At 40.3% G+C, this 14029-nt stretch overlaps 1 pseudogene; it reads right to left on the minus strand.

The window, feature by feature from the left end:
- Positions 1–344: 344 nt before the first annotated feature.
- Positions 345–775, minus strand: LOC114635178 (annotated as a pseudogene).
- Positions 776–14029: the final 13254 nt, after the last annotated feature.

Below are 14029 nucleotides of genomic sequence, written 5' to 3' on the forward strand. Positions count from 1 at the left end.
AACATTTGAATAGCGTTCACTATTCAGAATCTCATCATCTTTGTCAAGTGGGTAGAAGAAAACCTTCCCAATGATTGGTGTGTGAAGCAATAAAATACTAGCATGATCAAAAAAAAAAAAACCCAACATTTTATAAAACTCTAAAGTGTTATGCTAATATTGCAAACTGCCTGAGTTGAATGAGTTTTCTTCCTCCCCCTCCCCCTTCCCTTCTGCTTCCTCCCTCTCCTTCCTCCCCTTCTTCCCCCCTTTCCCCTTTTTCCCTCTCTTCGACCCTCCTCCTCTTTCTCCTCCTCTTCTTCCTCCTCCTCCTCTTCTTCTTCCTCTTTTGGAGCAAAGGCTTTTTAGTGACTATTTTTTACAAATACACTGGAGGATGGTACAGTGCTGCCTGCACTGAATACAATCCTAAGCCACAGGTCTGAGCACACCTTTGCAACTGGACCTGTGATAGCAGAACCTTTCATCTCACCTTTATCGTTTACTATGACCCCTGCATTTTCTTCAAAATAAAGAAACACCCCATCTTTTCTTCAATTCATTGTGGAATTACCACTCCTGGATGGACGTTTTCTCTTAGTTCTGGTTTTCCATGCTGTCACCATGTCGCCCGCCCAAGCAGTAGGAAGTCTGTTCAGCCAACCTTAATTCCCTTCACAGAGATGACATACAACTTTTTGGCTCCTGTATTGTCAGAACAGTTCATCCCAACTCCTACCAGAAGACCCAGGGAAATACAGAGTTTTGCTTCAGAGTTTTGCTTCAGAGGACTCATCACAACCTCGCTTCAACATCTTAAGTGCCCATAAAGAGTCAAAAAGGACAGGCATTTTCTTATTATTGGAAAAGATAAACTATTGAAACAGACCCCAAAATTGTAATGCCAAACCTTAGCATTCACACACTTCATTTCTTTAACTGTTGGAAGTCATTGACTTGGTGTAAGCATCTTCTGGAACAGAAATTGTCTTTTATGTCCCTTCACTATTGTAAAGAGTAAGCATGACATACTCGGCATTCTAGATGCCAAAGACAAGAAGCCCGCAGTGGCCATGGCGATGATGTTAAACATCCAGTATTCCTTGGGCACTTTGCATGTACCATATTTGATATATTCTGCCTTTCTAATCTTTTAGCATCACTACAAAAGGTCATATTTGTTACCTCATGCTACAGATAAAAAGATATGACTTACTGATACTCAATAATTTTCCAAACGTCACACAGTGGCTTATTAGGAATCTTGCCCATCTCTAACCCCTTTAAATTTCAATACTGTGCCACGTTGTCCCAAAAATCATGATCCTTGTTTTCACAGAACTTACAGGTTAATGAAGGTTGTAGAGAGTGTATCATACAACTTGGGTAAGCACCTCCACTTGTCAGAGAATAGAAATCTCTAAGCCTGCTGGTCATTTCCCAGGAGCCTGGGGTAGATGTGTGTCTGTACACCATGAATACATAAATATTCTCCTCTGAACTTACACCCAGCTTTTTCACACTACTCATAATACCACCCCTCACATTTCTCTAAAACATTATGTGTGTTTTCAAGATATTTTACATCCATTGTCTCATTGGTCCTCTCAACAGACATGAGTGGTCAGAGACTATTATACCTACCTTCCATGTGGAAACTTAGCCACTTAGAGAGAAGGTCTTGTGTCAGATGATTAGATTCATGCCAAGACCTCACTAACATCTAACCTTAATGGCATGTCACCTAGCATTGTGGCCCAAAGCTTTAATAAGCTGATTTATTTACTAGCCAAATGTGCAAACGCTTACAAAGATGTCTCAGGATAGTATTGTAAAGACTTTGCATTCTACAAAGTTTTATTCCCCAAAAAATCACCTACTTTGTGCTTATATCTAAATACATTCTGCTTCTGCATTTAGAGAATTTAACTTCAGCCCTACTTAGCCAATGGATGATACTGCCCTTACCTTGTATAATTTATGCATCTACTGTGATCATTTTGATAATTAAACAGCAATTTAAAACACTGCTGGTCCCAGTTAATATTACTTAAGGAAGCCTGGTTCAGACAGCCCATAGGTATCAGAAATGTGAAATGCACCATACTGTTTTCAAGGGCAAGAAAAGCTATGCCCACACATTCTCTGTTAGTCTATGGGATTGGTGTCCAGGCATTGTGAAAAGTCTTCAGAGACTTTGACATTGTTCCACCTACTACTCACAGCCAAAATGGTTTTAAATTCTGAAATGTGATTTTGTTTGTTTTATTTTTTGTTTGTCTTATAATGTTGGGGATTGAACCCAGGGCCTTGTTTATATGAGACAAGCATTATACTTGAAATCCTTGGTTTTCTGAGGCAGGATCATGCTATGTAACCCAGGCTATTTCAGAAGTTAACATGTATTCAGGCTAGCCTAAAATCTGTGATGCCCAGCATCCAGTATGCTGGAGTTCATGGCATGTGCCTCTTAATTTCAACCGCTACTCTTCTTTTTATTTTGTTTCACCAAAAGGTACCCAACCATCTAGCCAGGGGAAACTCCAGGCAGGCAATGACTTTCATTGTAATTGTCATTTGGTAAGGGACAAAAATGATTACAGCTGACATGTATGTCTCAGTGGTCACAAAAGGTAAGTAGAATACAAATGGCTAGATTCTGTATAAAGCCTTGGAAACTCAGTCACTGATTTAAGACACGTTTCCTTCTAAGTTCCATCCAGGGGGATTAATGTGACATAAGTATCCTTAAGTTTGATTTCTGTCTTTCCAATGTAGAGTAAGATTTCTAGAAATAACTAAATGTTGCCTCTTTGGGGTATGCCCAGGTTGAAACGTGTTGTAATCGTTTGTATTGACCTCAAAATTTGGATAAGTGACCTGACATGTCTGAAGATTATTACTGGGTCAGTGAAGCAGAAACCCAGTACAATCTGCAACCTCTGGTCATGTGATGAGGAACAGCAGGAGGGGCTAGGTTTGGAAAGCCAACCCCTCCGAAATTTGAATTGATAACACTCAAGGGTATCAGAGCAAGCCCCTGGACATTGTAATTGTATGAGCTACTAAATCCCTACTCTGTCCTACAAGGTAGGCTTTCAGGAATGCAGCTGGGATTAGATCACTGACTTACTTCTGAGTAGTGAATGCTGTTCCCTGTCTCTGAGCTGCCACATATTCTAGACCCAGAATTCCATGCTTAGCATTTCTCTCCCTTGTAATCTCCTACTTGGTATTTACTGGCGTGTTTGCTGACTGAGGGTTTGATTACTTATTTCTTCCTCTGTGTTCCCTTAGGTCTTTATTGCATGTCTCTAGAGTAGAAGTAAGAATGTTGCATTCCAGTGATTTTTACTCTCTGCTATAATTCAGATTTAGAATGTCCTCCCTAAAGCATATACAGAAAGGGTTGGTCCTCAACTTAGTGCTATTAGAAGATAGTGAAAATTTTTAGAGGCCTGGTGGGAGTTCTTCTGAGAGGATGTTGCAAGGTTTTCAAGATGGTAGTCTATCCTTGCTCTCTGCTTCCCTGTCACCAGGAGGTGAGCAGTTTCTTCAGCTAAGTATTCCCAACATAATATAACACTCGGCCACAGGCCCCAAAGGAAACAGACCACTGGCTCTAGACTAAAAGTTCTGAATCCATGAAGCAAAATACACATTTTCCTCTTTTTGAGTTGCTATATCTCAGCTACTTGATACAATAACAAAAAAGTGACTAGCTCATTTTCCTTCACTGCATTAGACAATAATCATGCCTACAGATCTCGGTGGCTTACGCAGCAGACGGCTAAACACTACATTAAAAAGAGGGAGGATGGAAGAGGGATTCAAAAAGAAATGTCGGGGGGGGGGGAGAGATTTTTCCAAGTGGTGATCCCATAAGAAACAGGAATAACCTCTCCTCCAACTCCACATAAGAAGAACGCGTGTTTATTTCACAACATCTTAGTCAAGTTACTTCTTTGCATCTCATAAGACATATATTGACTCTTGGTTTTCTGTTGATTCTGAAGAGGATCCTAAGAAGATTTAATAAGAGTAGAAAAGAATAAATAAGTGTACAGGTAATAAACTCTAGATTACATAAGCAAACATTACTCAGTTACATTCCTATTAATATACTGACTCTGTCATGCATTTTTGAGACATTTAATTATCAATTTGACAAGATAATCTAAGAGTAGTTAATGATTATACCAGTAAATTGTTTTTTAAAAAAAATCACTGACAATTATTAAGTCTCATAACAGACATCAAATTAACTTGCTAGAGTTGTCTGGTTAAATAGACAGCAGTTAATTATGAGGTACTTACACATGCTTCACGTTTTAATATGCAAGTCTTTTTAATGATGTAGCATCAACAGTGTTGTGTGAAGGAACGGTTTGCCCACAAGGCATTTCCAGAGTCCATGTAGTATGACAACTTAACAGGCAAGAGCATGACTCTCCACACTGAGCCACCTTACGCTACTTTTCGTAGAGGAACAGGACACTAGAAATTTCTAAACAAGATAAGCTGTTAAGGTTTTGGACTCTCCAATCTATCTTTTTCTGTGAGTGGCCAAAAGATAAATATCTCATACCAATATGCAGGCCCTCTTTAAAGTGTCTACCAAGGGGGAGGGGTTGGAATTTACAGAAATAAGACACGAAAAGCCACTGACTTTATCTTAGCATAAAGATAGGGCAGCTGCAGATTGCTGGCTATACAAGTTGAGAAGAGATTGGCGGCCAACAGGCCAGCCTTGGCCCATTGACTTCTTGGGGATCTAGAATATCTCTGTTTTAACTCTTCACCCACATGGGCCCTGTGGTTCTCAGAGATTCCCTACCTGTTCCTGGCCAGAAAAGGTTTCATTCCATAAACAGGCAAGAGATATTTTATAGAGTACCCTAGATTCTCTGAAGACAGTGTCCCCATTCAGTGTCCCAGCATAATTTCTTCTCATTGCTATTTCAATTCCCTGACTCCTGCCCTTCTCTCTTATCTCTTACAGAACCAAGTATCAGGGCTGATGGCACAAACTAAATGTTCAAGAAAAAGTTCTTCAGTTGAGATAAATTAAACTGAATGAGATTGAATCCAATCAGAGTGAATAGGGCCTTTTGATCCAAGCACTTCCAGTTATAATGAAACAGCAGAAGAGTCATTTGTGGACTGCATCCAAATGGTTGTGATTGAAGCCTTGGTGCCATCTCCATGTTGTGAGGAACACTGCTCCACCTGCCTGTATCCTCTCTGAATAAAGAAAGTTAAGACAGCCATGGAGATAGAAAGCCTGGTACCTGGAACAGACTCCATGTGCTTGGAAAGGAAATAACTTGAAAAGACAGTATCATCACCAAGAATTGTTGTTACCTTTGAATGCAGTAACTCACATCATGCCTTAACAAAAATTTATCACAAAGAATCATTCCAGTAATTCAATAAGGAACCTGAGGGGCTGGCAAGATGGCTCATTGGCCAAAGACACTTGCTGTCAAGACTGACAGCCTTTAGAATTCTCATTAGGAGAGAACTAAGTCATAAGAATGTCCTCTGAGCTCTACAAGTATGCTGTAGTATACACATATGCATGCAAGAACACAGACACATACATGCAAACAATGTAAATAAATGTGAAACTCCAAAAGGAAAGGAAGCCAAGATTCACAAAAACAAATGAAGAACATGAACTCAGGTTGGACAAATGAACTTGTAGGGTTTGATCTTTTGTAAGTAGGAAGGAGGTGTTTAAGTCATATTTTCAATTTAGTTAGTGTCCTTTCCTTAATACATACCTGACAGTGTTGTCGTGTGGCCCTGTTAACACTATGCACTATTGGCCACATGGTAGGTGAGTCTTGGCTAAGTGTTGTCTTTGATACTTTTGGAATGGCCTTTCCTCACCGAGTTCTCAGCAAAGCAAAGGATGCAAGCATGGATCAAGATGAAAGACCTTTAATGAAGTAGGATAGAATTTTCCCCTGTGGGGAAGTCACACTGCCTGTATTCCAACGCAGGTTCAAACTCATTCTAACAGTAGCAGCTAACATTACTGAGTGCATGATTTGTGTCGTGCACTGCATTTATTGCACTTAAAGCTTAGAGCAAACAGAAGACATGGTTTCTTCGATCATCATATTTTGCAGTAGACACTTATGATATGGGTAAATAATTTATTCAAGGTCAAATTCCTGCTAAGTGGTATTATGCATCTTAATGACCTCTATAGCACATCTCTCTGAGGCCATCAGTAGTGTACTCTTGCTGAATTTCACTCCTCTCAGAGGTGGTTAAGTGGATCTAGGCAACTCAAAGTCAACCTGCAGACATTTCAAAGTGCTCCAAAGATAACAAACAAGTCATTGAGTATAGGAGGCTTTACAATAATTATATCAAATACTGCAATGTTGGTGGAAGATGAAAATCTACCTCATCAATTTCACATGCTCGTTCACTTTGTCATGACATTCACTCCATTTTATAACTTGCTTTCTACACTTAATATATTACAGTGATCATCTTTCCTTATTGCCACAATCCATAGTTATAATTTTCACAACTGCAGAAACAACCAGTAATCACCACCAAATGATAACTTGGCCAAAATATCACAATAAAACAATGCCCCTGTTACTGATGCCTAGGGAGTGCTTAGTGTGATTGTTAAGGATGCTGCTGGTATGAGCCTCTTAGTACAGTTCTGTTGTTTCTATAGCACACATTATCAATAAGACATGAAAAGCAGCAATCGAGTATCTTTATAAGGACAGTACAATTCTGGCACAAAATCAGGCACGCAGACCAGGGGAACTATAGAGAACTCAAGGGAGAAACCTGCCCAGCTATGATAACATAGGTTGCTTTTGTTTTTGCTTTTGTTTTGTTTTGTTTTAAAACAGAGCCTCACAGCATAGCCCTGGATTACAAGCCCTTTACATTGTCCTGGAACTCACTCAATATACCATGCTAGCCTTCAACTCACAGAGATTCTCCTGTCTCTTCTACTTCAGCTCTGGGATTAAAGGGGTGCACTACTACATCTAGTGATAACCTAGGTTTCTGATAAGCATGCCAAAAATATCTGCAAGGAAGAAAGATAACCTATTCCACATGCAAAACGATGAAATGAGACCCATGTCTCTCACTCTGCACAAATCAGTTAACGTGGCCTAGAAACCTTAATATAAAACCTGACATGCTGAACCACAAGAGACATGCATAAGGAATATATTTCAAGTTATACATAAGGGCTAGACCTTTCTGAACAGAGCTCCAGGAAATAGGCCTAAGATTCAACAAATATGACTACATGAAGCCAAAGGCTCTGCATGGTAGAAACTTTACGGCTTACAGAAGATATCTGCCAACCATACAAGACAAGGGGTTGATATCTAGAATATAGGGACAACCTACAAAATTAAACAACAAAATACTCCCCTAATCTATAATTGAGCTTATAAAATGAACAGCCAGTTCTCAAAAGAAGAAATACAAATGGACAGTGCATGTTTTAAAAAGTGTACCATATCTTTGGCCACCAGGCAAATGTAAATTAAAATCACTTTGAAATTCCATTTCATGTGACTTAGAATAGCTAAAATCAAAAACCAAAAAACCAACAAACACTGTCAAGGATGCAGAGAAAGAGGAATCTTGTCCCTGCTGGTAGGACTATAACTTTGTATCACTCATACGAAAATCAATGTGAGGGTTCTCAAGTAATTAAAATATAATTACCATATGCTCTACCTGTATGACTCATTGACATGTAACTTAAAGAACTGCATATCCTTCCACAGAGATACCTACACTCCATGCGTATTCCTCCTGTATGCACAACCACAAGGAAGCAGATGAACAGAGTCTGTGAATCATATACACAATGGAACTTTATTTGGCCATTAAGGAAAATGAAATCATCGAATTTGCAGGCAATGGATAAAACTGGAAAGTACTGTGAAGCATGGTAACTCAGATACAAGAAAGGAAAACTTGAAGTCCTCTCACATGTGTGCATCCTAGTTTATAATGCTTCTATGAGAGGGCTACGTAGAGTGTACTGGCTATAGACGTGAAAGAAGACCAAAGTACGGGGGGGGGGGAGGAGGTGGAGAGGTATTGAAGAAGGAGAAGGGCACAAATGACACTAAAGCAGAAGAGAAATGGTGGCTGTGGGTGGAAGGGTACAAAGGAGGGCCAGGACAAATGAGGGAGAAGAGAGAAGAAGGGGAATCAACAAAACAAATTGTGTTTGAAGATGTCACGATGAAATCAAATCTTGTGTAAGCTAGTTGAAAACTAAAGTTAAAAAAAAAGAAAAGGAAAGTATAATGTTGGTAATGACCTCGTTTGCTCCTGCATTTCTGAATTCTTAAGACATTGAACACGGATCTGGTGCCAGGTTTTGCATGACTATGACGGATTGCTAAAGTGAACAAACCGTACTTGAGGGCTTCAAAGCTGGCTCTGAGGCAAAGTTTACATGGTGTCAAGAGGACAGAGGTCTGTGTGAAATGCCTCTTAACACAGACCTGCTGGGAGAAAAGAGACAGAGATCAAAGTCTCAAGGGGCCATGCCTCGGGAGGCATTGAATAAAGCAGTCTTGGATGTCACTTTGATGTTTGACTCTCAATATTAAGGAAACACTCTCCTTGAAATACACCCAGTGGTTACTTGCTTTCTCTATGTCAACAAGAAGCTGACTCCATGTGACAGATGCTGGAAGATGATGGGATTTGGAACTCAGAGCACCTGCAAAACTCCTGTGTCACATCTCAAGCTTTGCTGAAAACTCGCGAGCGTTGGAATAACACGTCTAACAATTTGTCTTAAATTCTTATAAAATGAGACAGCTTGTCAGGCATGCACAGTAGCCCATCCCTGTAACCTCAGAACCTCAGTACCTGAAGCAGCAGGATCAGGAATCCAAGGTCATCCTTAGCTACAGAGTAAGTTCCAGGCCAGCTTCGGTTACAAAACGATGAGAACACAACTACCAGTTAATTTAACTAAGAAATTTGTAACATTGGTTTTCAGTTTGTGAGTGACTTCTTAATTGTTCTTATATTCTTGGCCTTTTCCCTTTCTGTCCAACACAAAGGCAGGGACCACTAGAGGTCAGACTTTTTGCGTGCCTCTCCTTGAAGAAAAGAATTCAAGGCTTGTGTTAGCTGTGAGAAAACAAGGGTCTTCTATACTGGCAAGCAGTGCCACCCTTAATGTCAGTTATAAACTTTTCTGTTTCCATAAATTTCTAAGAAATATTTCCTAATTTTCTGTGTCTTTTCCCTTGAATGTCATTTCAATCCATCTCCTATTGCAGTGTCCCAATGGAAATGGTTAATCATTAACTGTGCCCTCTGCACAAGCATGGAAGGGAAGTAGTACTCCATTCCTACAGCCACAAGATAGGAGTTTAATTCAATAAATAAGCAATGTAATAAGACCCCAGCCTGTGTAACCCAAAATCACATGGTCAGTGAATGGCTAGGATGGGATCAAAACTAGACATTACATAATTCCAAAGTCCATGCACTCGCCACAAAACACTGATTCTTACATACTTCTAAACTCTACTGGCTACAAGGAACCATCATTCTTGAAGGAATGGGAACTGGAGATGAAGAGAAATTCTCCCAAGGATATAGAAAACAACTGGCCTTGGTCATGGGCTAAAAGTTAGCTCAAGAATCCTTTTGCATCTCTCAACAAAAACTTCAATACTAAGTGTTAAGGACAAGGAAGACAGTTAACCCAAAAGCAGTACAAATTAAATGTGTTCTGATGTGTTGGATGAAAACTTGGGAACCTCGTGTGCTCCACCCTCTCCCTGATAACAGCTGCAAGTGTTTGCTTTCTTTCTCTAACATCTGGCCAGCCCCTGTGTAAACAGAGAGGAGGTCAGTGTAGGGAAGGATCTGAATGGTCAATTTCTAGGTCTCTTAAGGATACAATGAGCTGGGACAGACTCTGAGATAGGAATTTCTTCCATGCTTCATGACAATGTCAGCAGCAGTTTCCAGTGGCGCTCTGAAGTCTCTTCCTACTACTAGCCTGTTTTTTGTTTCCTTAACTGATCTCCACAGTCTAGGTTACTTGCAAAGAAAATAAGTGTATTTCTCACAGTCTGGAGTTGGAGAAGTGCAAAGTCAAAGTGTGCTCAGGAACCACATTGATCACAATGGTGGCACTGCACATCACATGATGTGAAAGAGAAAGATTGCCAAGCTGAAATCTCTGTTCCTCAACTTATGAAGCCACCACTGCAACGACAGTCTCCACTCTGAGGACTACATTCAGTCACATCGGCACCACTTGCAAATACAATGAACATGACTTTGAGGATTATTTCAATATGAGGTTTGGAGGAACCAGACATGGACATCTTAGCATTTGCCTATAATTCTTTTCATCCCATGATGGGAAAAGCAGTTCACTAAAGGTCTGGTTGGGTGATGCTAAGCGCTCTGGACAATTCAGATTCCTCATTTTACCATTTGAATTATGAGACGGTAGAGGCTTCCCTAGAGTTTCATAAAATGTTACTATTCCATTTTTATGTCATAATTCTAAGTTAGCTTAGCCCTATGATCATCTCACAAGGACATACCTAGCTACTGCTTCTCTTGGGCTACTGGACATAGAACTTTAAAGATTATCAACTCTCAAATTCCATATTTTCGTAGCAAGCAAACTTTTCCCAAAGGATAAGTTCACACTAACAGCAATGTTAAAGATATAATTCAATTTATCAACAGCTTGCCTTCAAAAGACTATTTAAAGAAGGCCTTCTTCTTAGTCAAACACACTCACACACACACACACAGAGAGAGAGAGAGAGAGAGACAGAGACAGAGACAGAGACAGAGAAACAGAGACAGAGAAACAGAGAGAGAGAGAGAGAGAGAGAGAGAGAGAGAGAGAGAGAGAGAGAGAGAGATTATTTACCAAGACATGGTTAAGTTAAAACATGACTTAGATATTCAAATATATTTTTAAAGTTTGCTAATGTATTTTCTTCTTCTAAAAAGTTTGTTGAAGCTATGGTCTTCTTTGGAATAAATATACTAATTAAATATACTAAATGAAATGCAAGCACAGTAATGAGTCACTGAACTTACAAATATGCCTTGAATTCCAAAAATGTTCAATCCGCGTGGTAGGCAATGACTAGCTGACAGAGTTTACCTGAAAGAATAATAAAATCTAAACATAGAACTTAAGCTATTTTATGAAATTATCGTTTGTAATCTATCAAGGAAGCATCAATATCCAGGGAGATTCTTCATTTATCCTCCCCTTTGACCCTTCTTTTCTTTCTTTTTTTTTTTCATTTTACATCACGATCACAGCCTCCTCTCTCTTCTCCTCCCAGTCTCACCCTTACAAATCCCTTCCTCGTTGCCCCCAAAGGGGAGCCCTCCCCCTTAGTTACCACCCCACCCTGGAACATCTAGTTCCAGCAGGACTAGGCACACCCTCTTCCACTGAGGCCCAACCAAGGGGTCCAGGTAGGGGGAAGGAGATCCAATGGCAGGGAACAGAGACAGAGACATGCCCAGCTCCTTTTGTTAGGGAACAAACATAAAGACCAAGCTGCACATTTGTAGGGGATCTAGGTCCAGCTCCTGCATGCTCTCTGGTAGGTGGCCCAGGCTCTGTGAACCCCCATGGTCCCGGGTTAGTTGACTCTGTAGATTTTCTTGTAGTGTACTTGACTCCTCCAGCTTGTTCAATTCTATCCCCGACTCTTCCACAAGTCATTCCGAGCTCTGCCTGAAGTTTGGCTGTGAGTCTCTGCATCTGTTTCTTTTCGTTTAAACCATGTGATGATCTTTTAGTATTAAGTTAACACACGGAAATAGAAATGGAGAGTCATATGGAAGGACCTCATGGATTGAATGCATCCTATTTTAGGATAGTGTTCAAATAGAGGTGGCTCAGAGTTTCCCAGCGTGGTAATCTCCCCTTTTCCTCTCCCTTTCCCCTCAAATATCTTCCCTTCCCCACCCAAAGCACCAATCCTCTTCCCTCCAACCTTCTTTTTTATCCTCTCAGAACTCCAGTTGGCTCTACTTCCAAGATGGCTGAGGCTGTCGGGGTCCTGATGTCATCCAGCAGAGGGCGCTGTTGGAGTAGATTTGGGCATGGCCATGGAAAACTCTGGGAGGACAAGGACAGTTTCCTTTAGAAGAGGGCAACTGTGTTATCTGGGTTTCATGGTGACTTAAAGGAGAGTTTATTGTAAGGTCTTCCTTGAATTGCCTTACATTTTCTGATCATTTTCACAAAGTTCTATGTAGATGTTCATTCAGTAGGAGGGGGTGGGAGAACTAATTGTTTAAAAAAAAAAGCTCTAAATTCCGAAGTACACCAAGGTAGCTGCACAGTAAAGCTACTGAGGATGGCAAATATCAAGGAAATCTCAACCAAGGCACGTGTATGTGTCAGAGACAGCCAATCCACTCAAGCTGATCCTGCTACCTCGCCCTATCTTGTCAGGCACAAGAGAACATCTTTTTCTCTTAAACACAGCAGCAGATATTATAGATAGAGCCAAATCAACAGCACAAAATCAACACTGGATAAGAAATAGATAGTACAGATCCACAAAAATGTCAGAATCCAAGAACAATCTTGATGGTCTTTAACCTAGCAAAAGTTATCCATTGGAACCCAGAGACCAAGCTCCAACACATAGCTTACAAATCAAAATGAACACCAAGGACGAGTTGACATCTCAGATGTAGCCCTGGCTCTAAGATTTTCCTGCCTCTGTTTCTTTGGTCAGGTCCCAGAGGTAAGTTTTTTTAAAGTCTCGTTGTCCTTGTCTAAGAAAGCTGAACTGTAGAATTCATGATATACAATTCATGTTTCATGTTCTACATTTTGAGACTAACATATTGGAATTGAAATCCAAAATTTCCTTGGGAACTCAATATAATGAAGAGTAAGCGTGTGGCCAGACATTTTATGTGACTAAACATGAACGTGGGGATGACAGCTTTGAACCGGGACTTCAACATATCCCACTTCAATGTCTTTCCACCCTTTGGTCCTCATGAGTATAAAGATTGAGAACATCATTTTTTAGCTTGTTTGTAGACTCCAAGATAGAATGTCACCAGTCAATCAGTGGCAGTGTTGACATTTCTGAGAGCAGAAAAGAAGAACCAGGAGACACTTCAGAACCTGACTCCTACACATAATGGTTCAGTCTAGATTAGCCATGGATCTCAAGGTCATACAGTAAACAGTAGGATGAACCTGGAACATAGGCTTAAAATGTACCTTCTATCTCATCACCTCATTACTCACAATCCCCATGACCTAAATGAACTATTAGTCAGTCTTTTCTTGGTTGACCTTGGTTTCATGTGCTGCTTCTCACAAAAACAACCCATCATGTACAGGAAAAATAAGTTGATGATTTCAGTGGAAGCTGGTATCCACTATCAGGCCGTGAAATAGGAATCTATGGGTCGTCTCTTTCCATTAAGGATTTGGGTTGGTTTCAGTCAGTTCGATAGTCTTAAACTCAAAGAATTCTTCACTTGCTATATTGACTTGAGTCCAGCTGACCTCTACTCATTCACTTGCTTGAATGCATGTAAGCCTCCTTGAAACAATAGTATCTAAATTGTGAATGTTTTGATACCAACTATAAAGCAAGTATACAAGTATACATCTTCAAACCCAAGGACTCAGTGCAAAGGAAACATTTATGTGACATTTACCTGAAGGTCCTTAAGTAACTTTGATAGCACCATTACAATAACCTCCTATGTCAGATCTCACAGCAAACCTTAGGATATACCAGACTGGACTTTCAAGGCTCAGTTCTAAGTTCCAAGCCACTCAACTACAAAGCTTCCTGGGACTCTAATGCAGGATACAGAGCTGAGGAATGGCTGGTTATAGAATACAAGTGTCTCAAATGGAGTAGGAAGTAGATGGTAGACAAGTCTAGACAGAAGTCAGTGGCTAGGCCCTAAAGTGCAGATGTCCTATGCTGTGGCCTAGATAAAGATCTCTGTGCTCCAGATACCCAGGGATTCT

Source organism: Grammomys surdaster, unplaced genomic scaffold, assembly GCF_004785775.1.
Source record: "Grammomys surdaster isolate TR1022 unplaced genomic scaffold, NIH_TR_1.0 1166, whole genome shotgun sequence".
Lineage (NCBI taxonomy): Eukaryota > Metazoa > Chordata > Mammalia > Rodentia > Muridae > Grammomys > Grammomys surdaster.